The 22,261-nt window shown below is 41.0% G+C and overlaps 1 protein-coding gene and 1 non-coding gene across 2 annotated transcripts in view; both read left to right on the top strand.

Annotated features, from left to right (window-relative positions):
• LOC142593811 (transmembrane protein 263-like) overlaps nucleotides 1-22,261 on the top strand; it is a 187,609-nt gene that overhangs the window by 76,341 nt on the left and 89,007 nt on the right. The gene's annotated exons all lie outside the window — the stretch shown is intronic.
• TRNAI-AAU (transfer RNA isoleucine (anticodon AAU)) lies at nucleotides 15,397-15,470 on the top strand. The gene has a single exon. It is a non-coding gene; the product is annotated as a tRNA-Ile (tRNA).

Raw genomic sequence — 22,261 nt, 5'->3', positions numbered from 1 at the left:
GTGAAATTGTCAACAGTTGCAAAGAGAGGACTAGGTGCCCACCTCTCCCTTCAAAAAAAGGAAACAGAAGCGTTGGTATTTTAATTACTTGGGAGGTACTTCCTATTCTGCAGTGATGGAAGCTGTGAAAACACCCGTGTTCAAAAGCAGATGCAGCAGTGACTGCCGTATGCAGTGTGGGGTAGTGTGGCGTGAGCAAGTGCCCATCCATCGATTTAATCACAGCTGGCGTCTGATATCCCAAGCAGCAGCTTGCCTTTCTGCCTTCCCTGCTGGATGAGATGACACCAGTAGGAAGAGAGGAGAGGGACTCAGGAATAAGCAAAGGATAACAGGGTAAAGAAAAAAAAATGAAGGTCTATCAGTGGAAACCACATCAGATTAACAAACTTTAATTACATTTAATTTTAATCCTTAACATTTATCTAAAAGGTGATTGAGGGAAGGTTTATTAGGATTCTGTGTCCCTATAGCCCTTCTTTGAAAGAACACTGAACAAGATGATTGCTTGCGTCTCTAATTAGAAGTTTTTCCCCTCTTGATCACCTAAAGTCAAATTCATTTACTCTGCTTGAAACAAGGATTTAATTTGATTTTTTTTTTTGCATCAAAAGATGTCTCTCAAACTTGATACAGAACCACAGCCTGCTAATCAAGACAGAACCCATTACCAGCCCAGTTTTATGAATATTCACATCAGAGGGCAGCACCAACCTCATTAGGAAGGGTGTTGCAATCATTATTAAACTGTTGGAGTCCATTATGATTCAGAGTGCTGTAATGATGACTGATACCCACTGAGGGCATCTGAGAAGAATACCAGAGCATAATGACCTCACTTTTTTTCCATAAGCCTATAGGGCTTTTAAAGGCTTTCAGCTTATGTAGTTTGTATTCTTTTCATCAAGTGCGTGAAAGTGGTCTTAATATCCCTGATTGTCTTGCACAAGTGGTGTGAAGAGAAACATAAGAGCAATTAGGGAACCTGGAGGTTATATTTGGGTGATGTGGTAAGTCAGTAATACTACTAATTCTTTCAGATCTTAGGTCTCCATTAATGAGTTTTTTGTTGTCAGTTAGACTAAAAGCTCAAAATTTCTAAGCTGGATCAAGCCACTTCTGTTCCTTCCTTGTAAAGTGAGAAGATGGTACTGCTGTTAAACCTGAGTTTGATCATTCGGGCAGCAGAACTGCTGTAGTTAATGGACCGTCAGCACTGTCAGCATAAGCCCTTTCTCCACTCTCCTTTTGCTTTCTTGCTCTGAGAATAAAATCCACTTGAGGTTAAATGTTACTACAAACAATTTGCGACCCCTGTCTTGCTGTCTTCGGATCCCTGCTTTATTCAAGCACAGTGAAAGGAGGTTAGCCTGAACTCTCCAACTCGCAATCCCAGTCCTGCCTTGGTTGTATTTACATGAATTAATTTTGTGCAAAATAGCATAGTATTGGTGGATTTCTTTTTTGCCATTTACAATAATCTGAAGGATGTGTGTAGCTGTTAGTATACTTTCTCAGCTCAGAAAGAGGTTTCTGATCTCAGCCTTCATGTAATGATGAAGTAACTGTACCTAACCAAAGAAATTTGTACGATCTTGCAGTCTCCAGTAGCTGAGATGTCTACTGCTTTTTTGTATCCTCAAGACAATTTACTGTCTTCTTTTAATGATCTTCCTCTGTTCTCCTTGCATTCTAGAGGTCGTCTTTCAACCCGGAAAGAAGCTCTCTCTGGAGTCCTTTGGGATTTACTCAGCCCTGAAGGGTGCTGAAAAAGTTGTGGAGGCTGCATGTGCCACCTTTGTTTCTTCTGCAGGTTGGGACTGGAACCTGGCTGTCTCTTGTAGCACTGCCGTCTCAGTGCATCTGTTTTAACGTGTTTTTAGTTGACATTTCTTGCTACAATGTTCTTTGTATAAACTTGCAAGAGATTGTTAATCCAACTGGTGAGGCTGATTGTAAATTATTCTGTGATAATGATGCTATAAAAAGGAGGCATTATGGGAAACTAATTTTAAATTTCAAGCAGGACAGCTATGTGCCACCAAAGAGCATCTTTTTCTTTATTCTTCTTCCAGCTTGGCTTCCATACTAACTTGTGTGAGATCTCTCTAACTTGAGAGCTCTCACTTCCTCACCTACCATCTTGTGAAATGTGAGTGAATGTGTCCTAGTTGGTTGAAGCATAGTTGTTATAGCTGTTCACAGCAAAAGTAACATCAGTCTTTGTAGGATAGAAGAGGAAGGAGCTTAAACCAACTACAGTGTTAATTAAATCTAGTGAGGGGAGTGGAAATGTAAGGGGTCTTGTAATAAGGAGGGTAGAATCCACCTTTGATTAATGATACTGCCATGTGGATTAATTAGAAGATTAACTCAAATACTACCTAGAGGGGACTGTGGAGAAGAATGTCTAGCATTTCAACAAGAGAAACTGTAGTAGGCATCTTAACAAAGATTGGGACATGTCTCCTTTACAGTGATTTGGCAGAAATACCAAGTTGTGAAGCAGCCTTGCCTCTGGCAGCAGAGAACATCTCCTACTTAGACTGTTTGCACAACACTTGTTGGCAGGAGAACATACCTTATTTAGGATCTTTGGGGATGACCCTCAAGTAAACCTTTCCAAGATGAGTATTTAGGCTAAGCCATTACGTTTTCACTGTGTCCTGATTCACTGCAGTTTCCAGATTTCATTGCTGGTAGCGTCTGCCATTTATCCAGTAATGCTTGTGTTCAGCAAAGACGGTCTCTGTTCTGAGGTAAACGTGGACCTTGTGGGAGGCAGATTTTGGGCAAACCATCACTGGATAACAAAACGATTGTCACCACTTCCCATGTGAAACTTAATATTTTGCTGAATGATGCAAAGTCACCTTCTCAGGTTGATGTATTTCATCATTATATGTGGCAATAAGCAACAAGTGTAAAAACTGCAGTTCAGGCCTTCCATTTCTTTTAGAATTATAGTTATAACTTACTTCTAAAACAAGTATAGAAAGCTCATCAGAACTTGGTTTGAGAAACAACCATTTCTTTAAGCAGGGAATTTCCCTTGCCCTGGATTACATTGCATATGTCCTTTTAAACAGCTTTATTTCAAATAAGTCTATCTTAATTGATCCCCTGAGAGCCTCTGAGAGGTTCCCTGCTGCACCAGCTCTTGCTCATTAATGCATTTTACTATTAATGAAGATATGTAAATACCAAGTTGTTTAAAAAAGGGCTTCACCTCCATTATTGCACAATAGGCCTGCCGTTCCTGCAGAAATTTGCTGATGTTAGTTGCCTGTTCCTAGTGATCTTCTTGCCCTGCAAAATAACTTGAGATGCATTGCGTGGAACTGAATGAGAGGCAATATATCAGCTTTGGTAGTGATATTTAGTGCATTGAGGGAAAACAGAGTTTGCTGTTCCCTCAAGGCTTAAATTTTCAGGAGGCTCTAAAGATGCTAGCTTCCACCTGCATTGACTTGTGATAGTATTTGAGTACTTGACTCTTATTTTCCTTTTAAAATCTCCACTTAGGTGATTTGTGCAATCCTGAAATTGTTAGAGAAATTTTGTCCTTATACACCTCTGAGACTTGAATTACTGACTTTTTTTGATCACTCGGAGTACAGCTGCCATTTATAGCAATTCATTTTGTTTGGCCATTGACAGACCCATATAAACCCCTAGCCAGAAGAGTGAGGAAAGATAGACTAAGTGCACCCACCTTCTGAGAGATGATAATTGTATACAAGACAAATGATAGAAGAGTCTTTCAAAGCAGGTGGAATTAAAGCACTGACAGAGTAAGTATAAAGACTGAAACAGTTTTGTTAACATCCCTTCACTATCCATCACAACTGGGCCTTCTTGCGGCTTGTCTGGTTTTATGCTGCTGTTCAGAAAAATGAGGCTTTTATTGGCAGTAGTCATCTTATGCAGCAGTAATGCTATTTTTAAATTATAGCATGTATTTTGCACATAAAACTGTGCCTTTCTGATTATTTTCCACAGAAAGCACAGTAGCCTTATTCCTCCTCTGATAATTGGTTTTAAGTTATTGTTGCTCCACTGGTATCTCACCTGATGTTTTCAGAACCACGAGACACCTGTTTTTCATACTGGTTTTAGGAGGGTCTATTCTGTGCTTATGAGGAATGGGTCACTTAGGTGTCCAAATGTATGTAGCTTGGAGTTCAGCTTTCGGCACCAAGTTTTGGCAGTTGTGGTTAAGATCTTCTGAAACTGAGAGAAAGAAGTTTGTCCCTACTTAAACAGATTAATATTTAGCCAGGAATTTTCAAGGGGCTTGGTTACTTCCAAAAACTGCAGGGGCGATGGGAGTGCAACTCTGCCTGCCTCCTTCAACTAATTGCAAGGATTAATTTTACTTACATTGTCGGCCTCAGCATTAAATTCTTGGGCTTCCTGTCTGCCAAAGGTAAATATTTCTGAGAAATCTCAAGGGGACTTCTCTGAGTACAAGAGGGGTAAATAAAATATCTGAAGACAGTGTAGGGTTTTTCAGAGCTATGTAGTATCAGTAGGCTTGCACAAGTAAGACGCTGAAATTTATCATGGAAGCACTTCCATGACAAGAAGTGATTATGCATCCTCCAATGAAGACTGGCTTGGTGCTTACAATATGACTCCTTGAAGACCTTTTACCCGATGTATTGTAAGACCTCTGCAACAAAAGGTGTCCAGCTCTGAAAAAACTGCAAGACAAATACTTTTGATTTGTAGTCTTTATAGTTCAGTAGAAAAAGGGCCCTCTGGACCATGGTGTTATATATGGAGTTTTCTTTCTAGCACTTCTTTCTATGGTCTGAGCATGCAATGTGGAAAAAAGTCTGAGAATGCTGTTCCCCACATATTTTAATTCTCAAAATTCAGGCAATAAGGGCACTAGTGCTACATACACAGCCTTATTTCTTTTTCTTTATGTGAGTGTGTTTGTGCATACTATAATCTAATTGCATTGTTGCATAGTGCCTCTCAGACACATGAGCATTTTTGTACAAGCCTTAGATCCCTTGGGTAGTACCTTTTACACTCCTTTAATCTTTTCTATTTTCTGCTCCTCTCACTATTGTTATGGTTTAGAATCTTTATAGATTTTTTTTTTGTCTGTGACTGATCTTGGCATCAAATTCATTATATGCAGAAAAGGTGATATGTAGAGAGTAGTAATTAAGTGAATGTGATTCTTCAGAGGCACAAGTATTTGCCCAAGTAGTTCCAACTGTGTAGGGTTGGGGCTGCAGATCACAAGCACGAGTTGCATGCTTCTTTTTCAAATAACAATCTTGCTTGCATTAGGTAATTTCCAGAATTACAAGGGCTACAAAAAAGCACTTTTATTGGAAAAATCATGTTTCCAGAATACACACATTTGCTTCTAATCCTGGGAAGTGCCAACATATCTGGAATTTTAATAAAACACCATTTTTATATGTTTAAGAACTATTTTAGGGATGTTACAGGTTTTAAAATATAGCAGTTACAATTTCCCTTTGCTTCCAGGGCATGCACAGTTGGACTTGGAGTATTAAGGTGACCTGGTTTTATAGGCCATATGGAAAATAGCACCAATAAAATACCTCAGAACTCTTTAAAATAGCCTAAAATAGAGCAGCATGGTGGATGGTATAAAAATTTTATTTCCATTCTGTTTGAGATGACCAGTATAATTTGTTTGCTACCTATTCAAGTCTTTTCATCACACCATGCTACCTTGTATTTGTTTGGTTCAAAACCTTTAGAAATTCCTAGCTTGAATGCAAGCACTGGATAGTAAAGAGAGATTGTGGGTGATGAATGGGTTGAGAGCAGCCCTGCAGAGGAGGACTTGGGGATATTGGTAGATGAAAAATTAAATTTGAGCTGGCAACGTGTGCTTGCAGCCCAGAAAGCCAATCATATCCTGGGCTGCATAGAAAGAAGCGTGGCCAGGAGGTTGAAGGAGGTGATTCTGCCCCTCTACTCTGCTCTCATGAGACCGCACATGGAGCACTGTGTCCAGCTCTGGTGTCCCCAGCACAAGAAAGGCATGGACCTGTTAGAGCAGGTCCAGAGGAGGGCCATGAAAATGATCCGAGGGATGGACACCTCTCCTGTGAAGAGAGGCTGAGAGAGTTGGGGTTGTTCAGCCTGGAGAAGAGAAGGCTCTGGGGAGACCTTATTGCAGCGTTTCAATAGATTAACAGGGGCTTATAAGAAAGATGGAGAGAGACTTTTTACCAAGGCTTGTAGTGACAGGACAAGGGGCAACGGTTTCAAACTGAGGGAGGGTAGATTTAGATTAGATATAAGGAAGAAATCCTTTAGAATGAGGGTCGTGAGACACTGAAACAGGTTGCCCAGAGACGTTGTGGATGCCCCTTCCCTGGAAGTGTTCAAGGTCAAATTGCACAGGGCTTTGATCAACCTGATCTAGTGAAAGATGTCTCTGCCTGTTGCAGGAGGGGTAGACTAGATGATCTTTGAAGGTCCCTTCCAACCCAACCCATTCTGTAATTACACCCAGGGCTTCACTGTACAACTAGTTAAATGTCTTCTGCATTCACTGAAGGCAGAGGAGTGGCAGCTGGGCAGTTAGGACTCCTATTCTTGAGAGTTGTGCTCTTTGAGAGGAAAATCTTTCAGAGACATTGCATCCTAATGAGATACCTACCTTCAGGGATTGTCTCATGGATTATTCACTTTAGTTGCACAGAAGTAATGCTTGAGTTGGGATAATGCAAGCAATGGTGACATAGTGCCATTTTGGAGTAGTGTGACATTGACAGGAGAACAGTCAGCTATTTGATAGGCAGCTCTAACTGATGTGTACCGCAATAGCTAAAACTTCTCAGTCCCTTCAGCGAAGGGTAAGCCCTGATGATGAGTTCATATATTTTGTTTGTGAAGAAGGGAACATCTGAAAACAGTTCAAATTATGTTTAATATTGATGGTGAAGGAAAGCCATGCCAGTGCCACACACAACCTAAAATTCAACGAATTTAAAAAATAAAGCTATCATTTCCTCCTGCGATTTTTCACTCCTCTTTTCAGTAGAGAATGTAGGGGAGGTGGAAGGTGGCAGGTTTTAGCTGACACATTGGCCATTGTCTAATAGGCTCAGTTGCAGTGAGAGAAATGTTGGTTTCACCCAGGAACCTCTCTTTTCCATCAGTAAATGTATGCAGGTGTGCAGGTGGGAGGTTACGGCTCTTCTGTTAGCAAAGCTCCAACAGTCCAGTTGGTTTTGCATCTCATAATTCAGGCACTAAACTAATTTCCAATAGCAGTGAGATTTTAAATTAGAATATGAGCATGTGAAAGGGACAAGTCACTAGGCTTTTACATAATTGAATAGCTCAACATCACTTGTAGAGCATTTCTGCTGGGGCAGTCTGTGTAGTAGAGGTGCACCAGTAGAAGTGTCCTGTGGAAGGTTAGAAAAGGATGTGTGAGACTGCTAAGGCCACATCTGGTTTTGTTCCCTTTAACTCAAGTGGTGTTGTGTGGATGCTTTAGTCAGCTGGAGAAGATGAACCTAAAGGGCCTGCTTACCTCAGTAAGACCAGTTATCTCAAGAACAGAGGGTTCATGTGAAAAACTGATATTTACTGTGCATGTTATCCTGAAAAGACAGAGATATAAAGGCAACTTTTCCTGCAAATCTTGAAGTCCCAGCATTTTAGTCTAATATAATGGATCAGATTAGCAAACATGGCTGCTCATATGTTAACTAAAATAAGCGGGTGTGAAGGGTGGCAAATTGGATTAAAATGCAGAAATTTTTAAGGGTAACTGATAACCTTATTGGTACACATGCCCTTGCACTTCATGCAGATAGCAGGGGAAGCCTAATTGTCATTCAGAGTGGGAATTTGCATGGGGAGAGAAAGGCTGGCAGCTGGTTTGGGATTTTTTTAAAGGAATACACCAGAAGGATGTGTGTCTACCAAGTGCCTATCTGTTTCTAGCGAATTTCATAGAAACCCAGTGTGCTACATCAAAGACGACTGGAGGGGTGGCTGGGAAAGATTGTCTACCTGGTAATGCTGGTTTTTTATGACATTTAGCTACAGCAGAAAACAGATCACAGACCAGAGAGAAAACAGCCTAATGAGAGTATTCAGAGGTGTTGAAATAAAGATAATGTTGTCTAGGTGGTGACATAAAAGACAGCTTTGTGTCTAGAATGGTAATGAGGATCCTACCACCTTTTAGGCTCCTGACAGTCTTTGAAGTAAAGAGGGGAAGAAATACAGAGGAAAGGGAAGAGTCAGTGGTGGCCAGAAGACAGGGTTGGAGAGATCGTAAAATGCTGGCAGAGCGAGCTACCAGCAAATGCTGGAAATGCACCCATCCTGTGCCTTGCCGTATATTGTAAAAAATAAATAAAGGGTAAAGCCATGGGTATACCGTCTGCAGACTGGCTGATAGCCTCAAATGAGTGTAGTCTCAATAAAGATCTTAATGAAAACAGGCTACAGAAAGCCTTTTATCAACACCCCTGGCAGACCTTTCCCAGCACTGTTGCGGTGGATCTGTGAGCACTATCACACATGCTGTGATGTTTGTAGCTCTCTGCAGGCACTTCCACACTGGGTCCTGGTGCCTGCTGAGAATTTGGCCAGCAGCTGGGCAGGTTTTGTCCTCCCGTGAGATCCTGGCCATCTGACCTCTGCTGCCTTGAAGCTCCTGGATGACTTAGCTTACCATCTTGCTGTGCTTCACTTGCAGCCTTCTGCGTCTCTCCCTTGCAGCCATCTTTTGAACATGGCTTTCGATATGGTAAGTTTGTAAAAGCTGTAGTTGATTCATAGCACATGATTGCTTGGAAGCTGTGCTAAACCCCCTCTTTTGGTTAGCAGAATGAAACCTGATAGCTTGACCTAGAAACTCAAAGAAAAGAGGCAGAAGGAGAAGGAGAGTTAATGGATTAACTTCACAGACTAGCTGAGATAAAGGCTCTGTGTTTCATTCTGCTGCTGTTTCAACAAAGAGAGGTTTTTCTTTAAGTGTGTGGTTTAAGCCATGTGGATAGATCTCTGCTAGTTGGTGACCCAGGAGAGCAAAGAACATTCATCTGTACCAAAGGAGTGCACAGGTCCTTTTTCTTCCCTTACAAACACATTTAAAAAATACAACTCTCTTTTATTTAGTCAGAATAATGAAATGCAGAAGGTGAGAGGTTAAGAAGACAGAGGTAAACAACAGAGGGAAAATGTTTACTGGTTAGCCTAATGGAGAACATACTTAGAAAAGATGTTGCGCACGGCAGGGGCCACAAGGGGAGATGCCTCTGCACAGTAGAGAAAATTGATGCCAGACAAGCAGAAGGAGCAATTCAATGACCAAATCTTTCAGATATCTTTTTAAGATAAAATGTACAATTATTACTTGGATTCTGAAAGGACTTCGGGCTTCTGTGTATTTTGCGAGAGGCTTGTGGTTGGGTCAGTAGTGGTCTAATCTCTGCATTATTCTGAAGGATTCTAAAAAAAAAAAAAAAATCAGTAGTTATTTACTGCCTTGCAGGTGGCAAAGGTCTGCAGATTTCCTCCAGACAAGTCTGTTTCCTATTAAGAAGATGCTGATCATTGACATTTAACATCTGTGCCCAATAGAGAGCACATAGTTCTCTGGGGGAACTTAGATTTGGGAAGGAGGCAGGGACCTAAAATTGTTTGTGCTCCACTGAGACATTCATATTTACTGATGTCTGAGAGATGCTTAAAGGGGTTGTCTGATAAATTATTCTACTGTCTTGCTTGACTCTGCGGCTGAACATTGGAAAGATAGCATTTTGCCGTTAAATGAAAAATGCAGGGGCAAGAAGATGTCTGTCTCCTGGTCTGCCTGTGCGATGGCTTTGCTGGCACCATCCATCTTGCAAAGCAGTGCACTTGTTTGTGACCTGAGAGATAAACTGTGTGTCACAGAGTGTACCCTGCTCCTGTCCAGCTGTAAAACGATCATTAAAAGAGCTCTGACCTTTCAGTTTCTTTCTTTATGTAGTTTCTGTCGTGATCTAACAACAGTAAAGTAACAGCCATGGAGTCGGTAGTTCCGCAAATAATTTTCTTCCCTTCATTGAGAAACACTGTTCCCCCGCCAAGAAACTCGCAACACAGTTTGTGTTTTGACACATTCAGATCCATGTTATTTTTAATTCATATTTTTTTTTCTTTTACTTTCAGAATTTTAAAACTGTAATTTGATTCTTTTGTAACTTACAAACTTGGAAAATATTTTTTTTTCTTTTAAGAACCTTTTTATTCTACCTGTATAATTTTAATCTTTTCAAGTCAAAGGGCGGTTCAAGTACCTGCTCTTTCTTTGCATTTAGACACTGCTTGAGGTGCAGATCTGCCATTTATCAGAGAACTGAGATGTGACAACCCAGCTGCTTGGCCTTGCAAGTAATACTGATTACCTAGACACTCAGATGTTTTAACTGCCTTGCCTCCCTTAGCAAGCATTTCAGTGGGGGTGTCCAGGATCATCTTCCACTTACAGTTTCTCTTCTGAATCAGGGAGGGAGTCTGCCTGTCATCCTGGAGTGGGTGTCCTTACGTTTGTCAATGACCAATTAATGAGAGGTTTTTAAATTTCAATAATCTTCTGTTTGCAGAAATGCACATTAGGTAGAGAGCTACATTACCATCCAGAACAACTGGTCTACACATCTAAAGAGATCGCCTAGTAAGGGATGCTCATAGGGGAAAACCAAACAGGAGAAGTGCCACCTGAAACAGAGAGCAAACAAGTCGTACATTCAAAAATAGAGGTTTTAGCCTGACACATATATGGAGATGATCTTCAGTACTGTGGATGATTCTTTGTCTGTACATTGGCAGATTTTCCAAATCATGATATAGCTTAAGCTGGGACTTTTAGTTTTTCTTGTGCCATGTTCCCCTACGCTTGTCAAGCAGAATATAAAAACTCAGAATATTAGAGTACAGACATGGAGAAATGAAATAATACGTTTATAATCTCATCCCATGTCATAATACCCAGTGTCTGTGTTGCACGCTTTGACATAGACTTCTGACTGAAGAATAAATTTTGCACTTCAGTTGGCTGCTGATGCGCGCTTCTTGATCCTGAAGTAAGACTGAAGGCTTGAGGCAAAAGATGTCAGTTTTGTAATAGTAATTAAAATATATATACACCTAAAAGAATTGCAGTTGCACATTTGAGACCTTCACTTGTGGTCTGTGGACAGGACAGAGTCTTACCATGAAAAGAAATGAGATTCAGGAATGTCAGACCCCAGACATGGGTGAGAATGAAATCTATTTGTAGCCTTTACACCCAAATTCTGAGGTTGCCATAATAATGAGATGATACAATTGCAAATCTTACATATGTATTAAAAAAATAAGAATGCATATAATTTATGCTTTTGTTTTTAATGATCACACACTCAAGCTGTTTTTTTTATTTATACTCCAGATGAGATTCTCCTCTCATCACATAACTCTGGGAGCTTAAGCTTTATACATAATGCTAATATTGCAAGCTTTGTGACAAAATCCAAAATATTGGCAATGTTATGGGTGGAAGATTAAGTTGCTTCAGATTATAAACGCAATGAATTTGCAAGACCTGTGGTGGCTTTCAAGTAATCTTTTGTTGTTCTGGTTTTTTGAAGGAGGTGTATGAAAATGAACTGAGAGCAAACAGCATGTAGAATGGCACAGGCGGGAGTTTTTCATTACTGTTGTATTTATCATTTAGCACAACCCTGAGTTCTGTCAGACTTAAATGGCAAGCTCATTGTTAATTTCAAAGTTCAAAGTGTTCTTTAATCTTTCCCTTATTTTGCTCACTCATAAATAGCATTATGGTTTTCAGTGCCTGATTCCAGGGTTCTCGCCGGTATTATCAGGTTGTCATTGATAGGTGGGAAAATCCATCTTGCTAAACCAGCCATGATTCAAGAGGTCAGAGCATTGTCTGTCTCTGGAAACAAGGCCCATAAAATACTGCTTAACAAAGGTGTCTATTTGCAATGTGGAGCCTTGACATATATCTGGTAAGTGCCTGGGCATCAGAGCTGAGGAAAGAAATGAAAATAAAGAAAATAAATACCCAACACTACTAAACACTTGCCAGTACACTGAGGAGAAGAAAGAAATCCATAAAAGGAGCCACTTTTTATTAAGGTTTTCTTAACAAGGAATTTTTTTTTACTCTATGACCTGTGCTCATGGTGTTTTCACTTTCTAGCTAAATGGAGAGAGGAACATTTTGTGAGAGGCTCTTGCAGTCATCCCTCCTTCCTGTACAGCTTTCATGCTAATAAGCTGCAGAGATCCCAGAAGCAGTTTTCTGTGTGTCTGTAGCTGGTCTGTTAGTAGATTAAATGGTCAAGGTGGATTTATAAAGGGATTTAGTATGTTCAGATCTTGTGAGAGATTTTGAGTTTAAACCACACAAAGGTTGATTATTCCCGGAAGAGATAAAGGTTTGGCAAAAATGAGGGAAATTTCCCTTTCTAAACCACCTGTCTTGATCCCTCAAAATCTAAAATAGGTGAAAGAGAAAGGTAATAATGACCTTTTCAATCCTGAAAATTCAGTCAGGTTGGCTAGCTTTGGTGATAATTCAGCAATTCTGTCTAGGAAGTGGGTCTAGAGCCCTGACTCCACGTAGACTTATGAATGTTTGGCTGGATTCCAGTCCAAATTGTATTCAGATTGGTAAACTAGAAATTAAAATTTCCATTGCTAATATGCTGAGCTGGCCAGCTCCCTTTATTATGTTATTTAATGGCATGCTGCCCTATTGACCAAGTCCGTGTCAAACTTGAATGAATGCTCACAAAAGACATTATGTCACCCTCTTCTTAGAAGCCACTGGAGTTTCATGATGCCTGTCTGTCTTTCAACTGATGTTCTTACTCTTCCACACAGACATTCACAAGTGTGTAATCTCTTTGTCATTGAACTAAAAAGTTCTTGAAGTTGTTTTAATGATTTTCTGCTTCATGTTGTCTGTATTGGACATGCATTTTCTGTATGGGGACCGTAGGACTGAAACTCTGTGGTCTTTTTCATGGGATCAGTACAGGTTACTATTGTTGGAGGTATTTCACAAAGCATTTTTTGTGAAATTTGGTTTATTTTTTGTTATACACAATACCAAAAAGCAAAAGGAGCTTCTCAGCAATAGATAATTCTCTTAACTTTTAAGGGCACAGGGAAGATAATACTGAGTACAGTCATCGTGCCGCTCTGGCTGATGCTGTACCTTCAGCAGTGGTGGTTCAGTTCCCTGCTACCCATCACCATGCCTCCTGAAGGCAGGAAAACCAAATGCACAGACGTATTCTGGACTTGCCACCATTGGGGCAGAATGTCAGCCTCAGAAGACCGGTGACCAAATAACTGATTTAATTCAATACTAGGAATGCTTATTGATTCCCATTGAAGGTTGTCTGTTCTGCCTTTATATGAGCAGCCAGAGTCAGCAGCATAATAGCTTGTTTAAAAAAGACAATGATAGAAACGTGAGATTCCCCTGACAATGAATCTGTAGCAGGGTCACATGTACTGGAAGGCACAGTGGGGCTGAAGAGATCTTCTCAACCTTCTGAAAGATGCAACGGCATTAATTTAGTCTGTTGTTATGTATGATTTACCACTCTATGCAAGCAGATGCAGGTAGAGTCACTGCTGAAAATAATCGCTGATAAAACACTCATCATTTTTTCATGTGACAAAATTGTATTTGCAAATGGCCTTAATTTCCCTTGTCTGTGTGGCCTGGCCCGTATTCCAAGGTCTCAGCTCACAGGGCCATTTAAGGCCACTTTCCTCAGAGCCTTTGTGTTCTAGGAGTCCCAGGAAACGGAAGAGCTCTTTTAGCCATTTATCTTTCTGCTGTATCAGCAGCTGTACAACTCACTTGTATTCCAGCTCCCTCACCCTTTTTGTGCTGCCCACCTGCATGGCGCAGCACAGGGGGAATGCAGTGGGAACCAAGGGGAAAGGGGGCAAGCAAACAGGTTCCGGCAGAAACTGCAGAAGAAGACACGGTACTTTTGATGGAGCAAAACAACACTTTCCACAAAAGAATTGCTAAATTAGGTGGTCTTTTTATTAAGTGGTTGACAGTTAAAGAGCCTATGGGGCCACACGGAGTTCTCAGGAATACTAGTTTGCCTCTGCAGAAGGTTGGACATGGGACGGTTAGACTGGTTTGCTGCTTTTAGGCTGTCTTTATGTTCATAAGGCCTATGCATTTTTTTTCCTAATCCTGAGATTCTGCAGAAGATCATTCATCTCATTTATGTATATAGTTGGCTTCTACTTTGATTAATTGTACTTCGAGGAGCGGGCTGAAGCGTTACTCTCCAGAGGTCCCTTCCAAGCTGAACGATTCTCTGGTTCTGTCGTTCCATGTTGCGGGCTGCCAGTGCAGCTCCCGCCTTGCCTCTCTTTGCAGTCAGCAACTTTGCCCGCAGCGTTAACTTGCTTGTGCTGTCTGGGGGCACCAGCTGGAGTCATTTGGAAACACTCTCTTTATGAAATAAGTCACGAGGTATTTTGTTTCTTAGCATGAATTTAGTTTTCAAGGCAGTGGCCATTTCCAAAATGATGTCAATTTGTCTTTTGTGCAAAAGTTCTCCTTCGCCTGAGACTTCATATGCTTTATGATGATTATTTCTGGGTTTGGAAGTTACAGTTGTAACAGTTCTTCAGGCCAACACTAGCTTTGCTCTTGCATAAATTTTGTGGTGCTTTTTGTTCGTTTGTTTGAAAGAAATTTTCTGAAAGTCTTGGGTTTCCATGTTGTGATGAAATATAATTGTTCTCAAAAGCACCGATTATAATGTGGAAAAGAAGCCAATTCCTGAGAATGCTTTTGGTTGAAAGTAAATTCATACTACTGTGTGTAAACTTCTCAATGTACATAAGATCGCTGTTCTATCAGTAGATGCTGCAGTACCTTGTCACAAATTCAGGAGATGATTTAGTTTATATGAAATGGAACAGGTTTTATTTGTTGTTGCTGGGTTTGAGGCTTTAGCATTTTTGTTTGTGGCTTTGTTTGTTTTAAGTAAGCACGTCTTACAGACGGCAAACTGGGTTTACAGCGTTTTCTTATTAAGGACAGCTATACTGCCGTCTGTTCTCGGCTTTTATGTTAAATACACTGACAAATGTGAAGCAGATTGCCTGTTTTCAGGAGGTGAAGCTCAGCTGTGGGCTGTACTAGAACCGTCCTGGTTAGGTCTACCATGTAGGTATGTAATTATATGTATACGGTTACGTATGTGCATAGAATCATAGAACCGTTTAGGTTGGAAAAGACCTTTAAGATCATGCAGTCCAACCATTAACCTACACTACCAAGTCCACACTAAACCAATCAAGGGTAGACTAGACTAAACCATAGCGGGGTTAGCTCAGTTGGTTAGAGCGTGGTGCTAATAACGCCAAGGTCACAGGTTCAATCCCTGCTCACTGCAGGGGGGGTTGGGCTCGGTGATCTCTCAAGGTCCCTTCCAACCCAAAGCATTCTATGATTCTATGTCCTGAAGTGCCACATCTACCCGTTTTTTGAACACTTCCAGGGATGGTGACTCCACCGCCTCTCTGGGCAGCCTGTTCCAATGCTTGACTACCCTTTCCGTGAAGAAAGTTTTCCTAATATCCAACCTAAACCTCCCCTGGTGCAGCTTGAGGCCATTTCCTCTTGTCCTATCGCTAGCTACTTGGGAGAAGAGACCAACCCCCACCTCACTACAACCTCCTTTCAGGTAGTTGTAGAGAGTGATAAGGTCTCCCCTCAGCCTCCTCTTCTCCAGACTAAACAATCCCAGTTCCCTCAGCCACTCCTCATAAGGCCTGTGCTCCAGAAATAGCTGTTTGTAACCAGAACAGTTCTCCTATGAGGAAAGATTTGCTGATGCAGCTGCTTTCAGAAGGAGCCCAAAGAATTTCTGCTTTCTGTAGTAAAGCAATTCCTGAACTTCACTGAGTATTTCAGCTGTGATTTGACTCCAGTGAGATAACGTCTCCAGTCAGCTTTGCCTCTGACACAAGTCATTTCTGCCCCCAACTAACCATTCATTCCCTCGCTCATCTAGTTGTCAGTGTAAACATTTGTGCAGCTTTAAGGTAAATCAGACTGGGGAGCTGACATGGGTTTTTTGGCTGGGGCAGCCCAAAGGTGATAAGAAGAGGCTGGGGTGGGGAGGGCAGGACTGCTTTCGGCAGCAATGTCAGCTTATGGCAGCTTTACCTGTTAGTGATACTGCAGCCGGAGGCTCTGGGAGTTTTCAGAAAGGAAGCACCAGTCATTTTCTGAAATCGAGTTTTGCAAACCAGTAGAGACTTGATGCGGTATGTGTTGGATAAGAAAACTTATCTAAATCCAAGGAACCAGTTTCTACTTGATAATACCCTGGATGGATTAAGTGCATGTTTGACCTTTTAAATTGTCCTCTGTGTGTTTGCCTTCGGTGTGTGTGTGAGCCTGCTTCAACACCAAGAGATTATAAACTTAGCTCATTTCAGGCTCCTTAGTTCTGCCTTGAATTGTGTCATCCATGGGCATGACACAGCTGTGATTCAGTCGCTGGGTGAAGAATATCGAGCCGTTTGCTTGGGGAGAGTCTCCAGATTCACTAGTCAGCTGTCAGGTAACCAGTCTGGGAGGAACTGAGGAGCTGTGTCCTGGCAATTGCTTGTTACAAGGGTAATGATTATGTTCAAGAGGATAAAATGTACATGAAATGACAGAGAGAGAACTCTTTCCGCTTTACTTGTAAAGATGTTGGATTGCAGCTGGAAGTAAGTGATAAGGAACATAGCAGAGCTGCAAATGAGCAGTGACCATCTTGCCTTCTTTCAAGTGTGTTGTGCCCTCTCGGAACATCAGGGAGTTTTCTGGTTTGTAAAGGCCAGTAAATGGCTGATTAGTGAACAGAAAAGAGCTGTAAATCCTTCCAAAAACTTACTTTGCATTTTTATTAAGTAAAAAGTCCCCTTGAATGATGTATGATCAAATGTTTTTGTATTTCCTATCAACTAAGCTAATTAATACGACGACTCACTGTAGAGAAAAGCTTCTCTCCTGCATTTCATTGCTTCATCTTAGTCTGTGTTAGCTAGAAAACAGATCCTTCTTATAGACTGGCAGTGACCTTCAGGGCCAATAAATGAGATAAGTTTTTAAGCAGAAATAAGTGTGTCATTTCATTGTCATCTGCCCTTTTTCTGCAGCAAATCTAGATGCCCTCTAATGCTGCCCACCAATATAACACGGAGCATTTGCTTGTTCAGTGCTTTTGAACTGAGGAAAGCCTTAGAAAGCCAGATTAACTTCGTTCAGTGTGAGCTGTCAATACAGTCATGAACACGGTCACCAGAAATAGTGAGTATAGGAGAAACAGGTAGCAGCCATAGATGACGACCAGTGCCTTCACAACAGCTCTTCATGGTATTAACTTAGTTTGATGTGAGGAAATAAACTGGACTGGAACTTCAGTGCTACCAGGGGAACCTGAAGCAAAATCCACGGAGAGGTGGCAGTGACTGACTCTAGGACTGTGCTGACCTGCCCTTACTCTTCTTCACTGTGAATGGTTTTGAAAACCTTCCCCATTGTCACAGGAAATAACGCAACCAGCTAGAGAGCAATCAGTCTGGATCCGGGCTTTTCTTATATGGTTGCTTTAACAAAATGTGTATCTTCATTAATCAAATTACAAATGTAGTTAATTTTATTGAATGACTTTCATTGGAATTGAAGACAGACTTGTGGAGAAAATATATGGAACTAATGAACCTGATTTTTTTAAGCATCTGGAGTTGAGGTAATCTTTAGTTTCAGTGCACAGAACAAAAATAATTTGAGTTCAATTAATTCTCAGTTTTCTAGACTGTACCTTTAAAATTCTTAGCAGCTGGTAGAAGAGAAAAATACTACATTGCCTTATCTTTTCTTTTGCTTTCTCTGCTTTAGCTGAATTTGGGAGGGTGAGGGTTGCTCCAGTGGCAAGTGATTAGCTTGTCCCTGTGCTTTTTTTTATCATTACTTGCCTGTCATTTTCAATCCTCTTCCCTAATTTTTTCCTGTATAGCATCTCATATGCATTTCTTCTATCATCTGGGCATCCTCTGCCTCTCCTCGTCTTTGCTTACGAATTCCTTTGCTTTTCTTTCAAGTGTGCTTATTATTAGCCTGTGTTGACTGGAGTTGTAAGTATGTGTGTTGCTTAGTTTTCCATGGCTTAGAGAGACTTGGCTAGCACCTTATTAAATAGTCTGTACTATTCCTTGCAAACAGACTATGTGCTAACTTTTAGAAAGGGTCTTTATGCTCAGCTGGTACAATCATCATCACCAGACTGAAGGAATCTGCTTTGTAACATGTCAGTATAGTTCCTTACTTTGCTTTGTATTAACTGAGTAGTTTTATTTCCTTTCTGTGGATTTGCTGGCTGACAGGCTACAAAATGTCTCTCCTGTCTCTGATTTTTTTTCTTCTCCTGTCTGGGTGTGTTGGGATACAGAATAGATTCAGTGTGCGGTAGGGTTGTGTTAGTGCTTGGATGCTGTAATTACCTGCGTAAAACTGAGCTGCTCTTTAAACTGAATCACTGCACTCAAATGTTGTTTTTTACTGTGCCAAAAAGCTGTGTATCTCAGCCTGCTTCTCCACCCCACCCCCCTTTTTTTTCAATCCATGGCACAACAGGTAGGCTAGCCTATTCGCTTTACTTTCTCAAGAGAGAATTCTGTGCAACCAAATCCCTGAGACAAGATGCTAGGTCCTGTGTTGCTTTGAAGCAATCCTGATTTTCAGTTTCAGTTCAGTATACACGACATTAAATTAAGTTTTAGTGTACTGAAAAAAGCAGCAGGGCTGTAAACCTAACAACAAACACTCTTCTGTTCTCCCACCAACTGTGCTCTTCCCCAAAAGAAAGGAGAAGAGAATGGAGGGAAGGGAAGGGAAGCCGTAGACCTTTCCAGCAATAAAATGATACTATTCATCTTGGTTTGAATACTCTGTTAAGGAAAGGATCTGATGATAGTGTTGGTTTCGGAGATTTTAATCTGGTAGTCCCTAGGATAGGTGAATCTTCACTTACATTTTTTGGTAGCATGCTTCAGATATGACTCAGTGAGAAAAGAAGTAGCTGCGACTTTGGATTGCCTATTGAGACAGCTGAGAAAAACACGGTTGCAAATCCATGCTGGTTTGTTTGTGGTGGTTTTTTCCTCTCTTCATGAAAACAAAAGTTCCTTCCAATTGGTGTTCATCAATCTAAAACCAGAGGAACTAACCTAAAACTTTGTTACTTCCTTCCGTCCTTTTTTTTTTTGTACTTGGTTTTCATATACTTCAGCCTTTTATTTCTTGATCTTACAGTAACTAGCTGTACCTCCAAAATGCCACTTCTAGCGTGCAATACCTACAACTAGGACTAAAAGGAGGAAAACCGAGGATTTGCAAAATAAAGCCAAACACTGGCAATGTCAGCAGATTGATGGCCTGTCCTGCTCCTCCCCTTCCTACTTCTTCTACATTGTATCAAAACCTGTCTTTGATTAAGTCATCATCTGTAGTGTTAATAAAATCAGCTGTGGACACTCAGTGCTACTGGGACGGAGTGGTAGGTCTGTTGAGAGAAGGGCTGGCTGTTGGCCTGTTTCCTCTGTACTTGGGCGTAGCCTAAGCAGAACACCCTGTGGAGAAGGCCAGCATGGTCTGTGGCCTGTCCATGGATGTAAGTGTCAGTGCAGCTGCTCATTATCCAGATACAACTGCAGGAAATGTGACTTGAAGATAGAGGAGGAAGCTTTGTGTGAAACCAGAGAGACTGTGCTGCCTGGTGTGGTATTTGGTTCTCCTTGCCAGCTCATCGCCATGTTGCTATGAGGTGCATCCAGTTTCAGTAGCATATATTGTGTCAATGAGGATGACATTCATCTGCTTCTTTGATGAGCAGACTAGAATAATCACTGGAAAGAGAGTAAGAAAATGGAAAATGTTACTTGGAAGGGAGCGATAAAAGGTAAAGGAGAGTACCACAACTTTGTGAATCAGTAGAAATGCAGCATTAAACAATGTATCTGTGTAGTCAGACAGGATCTTCACTGGGTACTGGAGATTATTTAACACTTTTACTTTGCTGTTTTGAGGTTGACTAGAACTTAAGAAAACTCCTTTACTGAAGAGAGTTGATCTACCATTTCAGTGTGGTTGGTACCATGTGATACTTTCTTTTCAGTCCCAGGAAATCCCCAGAAGGTTATAAGACACAAGAAGATACTTTATTTCACTGAACTTTCACTAGTCTGAGATTATAGGAACTCCTGCAGTAGGCTGCTGAGGTAGTGGAGAGTCTCACTTTCCTTAATACAGGTAAGACATCTCCCCCTTCTTCCTTCCTTCTGCTAAGGTTTGGAAGAAAAGGATAAGCTACAACGAGGGGTGTAGCATTCAGAAAGTTTGTTCTTAAAGTATGTTATGTTATACCTGTTTAAGAGTTTACAGAAAGCTTGGTTAAAGCTTCTGTGTGTGTTTTGCATACCTTCACTGCAGGGTGAGACCACCATGGTACTACAACCATAGATAATGGGCCTCGAGTGTGGATATTGGCCGTGAAGATTCGTCCTGTCAAGGTGGTGTGGTTGGAGTTGTGTGGGCTGGGGAAAATAAATACATGTGAGACTGAGAGTGAGAATGAGTCTGGCACTGGGTGCAACCAGAAAGTCTGAGACTCAAACCACAGGTTCTTGATAAGATCTATGAAGTGTGTTTCTCTAGTAATAATTTTTAGAGACCGTCTGTGCAGCTGAGTGGAAAATCGTAGCACAAGTGCTAGGCATTAGTTCTGGAGGGTTTTGTTACATGAGAGAAACAGGGCGGTTCAGGTGGCATCTCATCTGTTTCTTCTGCTGACTGACAAGGAAGTAGTTTCAGAGATGGATCCACTTGGTTGTTCTCTAAACTTTTTAAAGTTTCTCTCAGGCTCTTGCTGTCAGCAAAATCCATCGGGGAGAGCTAGTTGTGACACAGAATCAGGATAACAAATGCCTTGCAAGGGTTTGGTTAATAATAAAAAATAAATGTAATGTATCAGAATTCCTTAAATGCTATAGCGTTGTCTTTGTTCTAGATGTGCATAGATGTTCATTTGTAAGAAGAAATAAACCAAGGAGACAATTTTTTGGCATCCTCCAGACTTCTCCATATTTGCTTGAGGTACTTTAGACTTGACCTGGGAAGAGGGAATGAAACAGTTTGATCCCATGTCTATTCCAATTTTGGTCTTTTCGCTGACACTGCTAAGAGGAGGGTAGTTGTGAATTGCTGTTTAAGCTTCATAAATTGGAAGTCAAAGACACACTATGAGGAGGTTATGTTATAATGTCCTGATACGTACAGAGGAGGTGGTCCTGCCATACATTACTTTCTCTTTTAGTGTGCTGCCTGCATTGCATGCAAGAACCTGTAATCTCCTTCAGTCAATTCTTTATCTTAAAGATTATGGGGCACAGTGCAACCAGAAAACATGGCTAGTGAATGGAACACAGGACTTCTACTCAAGTGAACTAATGCCACTTCCAGCTCTGCTACTGAGTCTTTGTATTTGGCACATCACTTAATTTTTGTGGCTCAGTTTCAATATCTTTAAATGCCACCAGTCCCTGGAAACAACTTTGTAATAAAAATGTTTACTGCTTTCTCACGAGGGAAATTGCAGGTCACAGCTGTACGAGACCCAGTTTTTATATGACTGCTACACATCTGTATGAAAGCCCCTGCATTAGCAGAAACTAAATTTAACAACTGCTGAGTGCTCCTTTGGAGGTCATCCTGTCCTAAATATTCACTGGGTTCTGTTACGTTTTATGTCTGTCAAGAAATCTCCTGACTCCTATTGCTCTGTAACCAGCATTTTCAAAACTGGAGGGTTTTTTTTAGAAGTGCTCTGCTCCCTGTGCTACCTGGTCGGTCTCTCCATCCAGTTCAGGCTTCTGTCTCTCTTGCTCTCTGCCTCTGTGCTGGTATTGCTGGCTGAATCTTGCACAGCCTTCTCTTCATCCCTTCTAACTCTTATTAAATGCAGTTTATCTGTCTGCTGTTAAGTAGTCTATTGATTCACTTTAGAGTTTATTAGATTATTGCTGTCTGGGTTTTGAATTTTTTTAAGCGGTTTTTCAGACGCGTATGTGTGCACGTATGAAAATAAATCAATGAGCAGGGACAATGCACAATTATTTACGTGGCTACAGCCGC

The sequence above is a fragment of the Pelecanus crispus genome, chromosome 6 (assembly GCF_030463565.1).
Source record: "Pelecanus crispus isolate bPelCri1 chromosome 6, bPelCri1.pri, whole genome shotgun sequence".
NCBI classification, from domain to species: Eukaryota; Metazoa; Chordata; class Aves; order Pelecaniformes; family Pelecanidae; genus Pelecanus; species Pelecanus crispus.
This window is presented reverse-complemented; position numbering and strand designations above follow the sequence as displayed.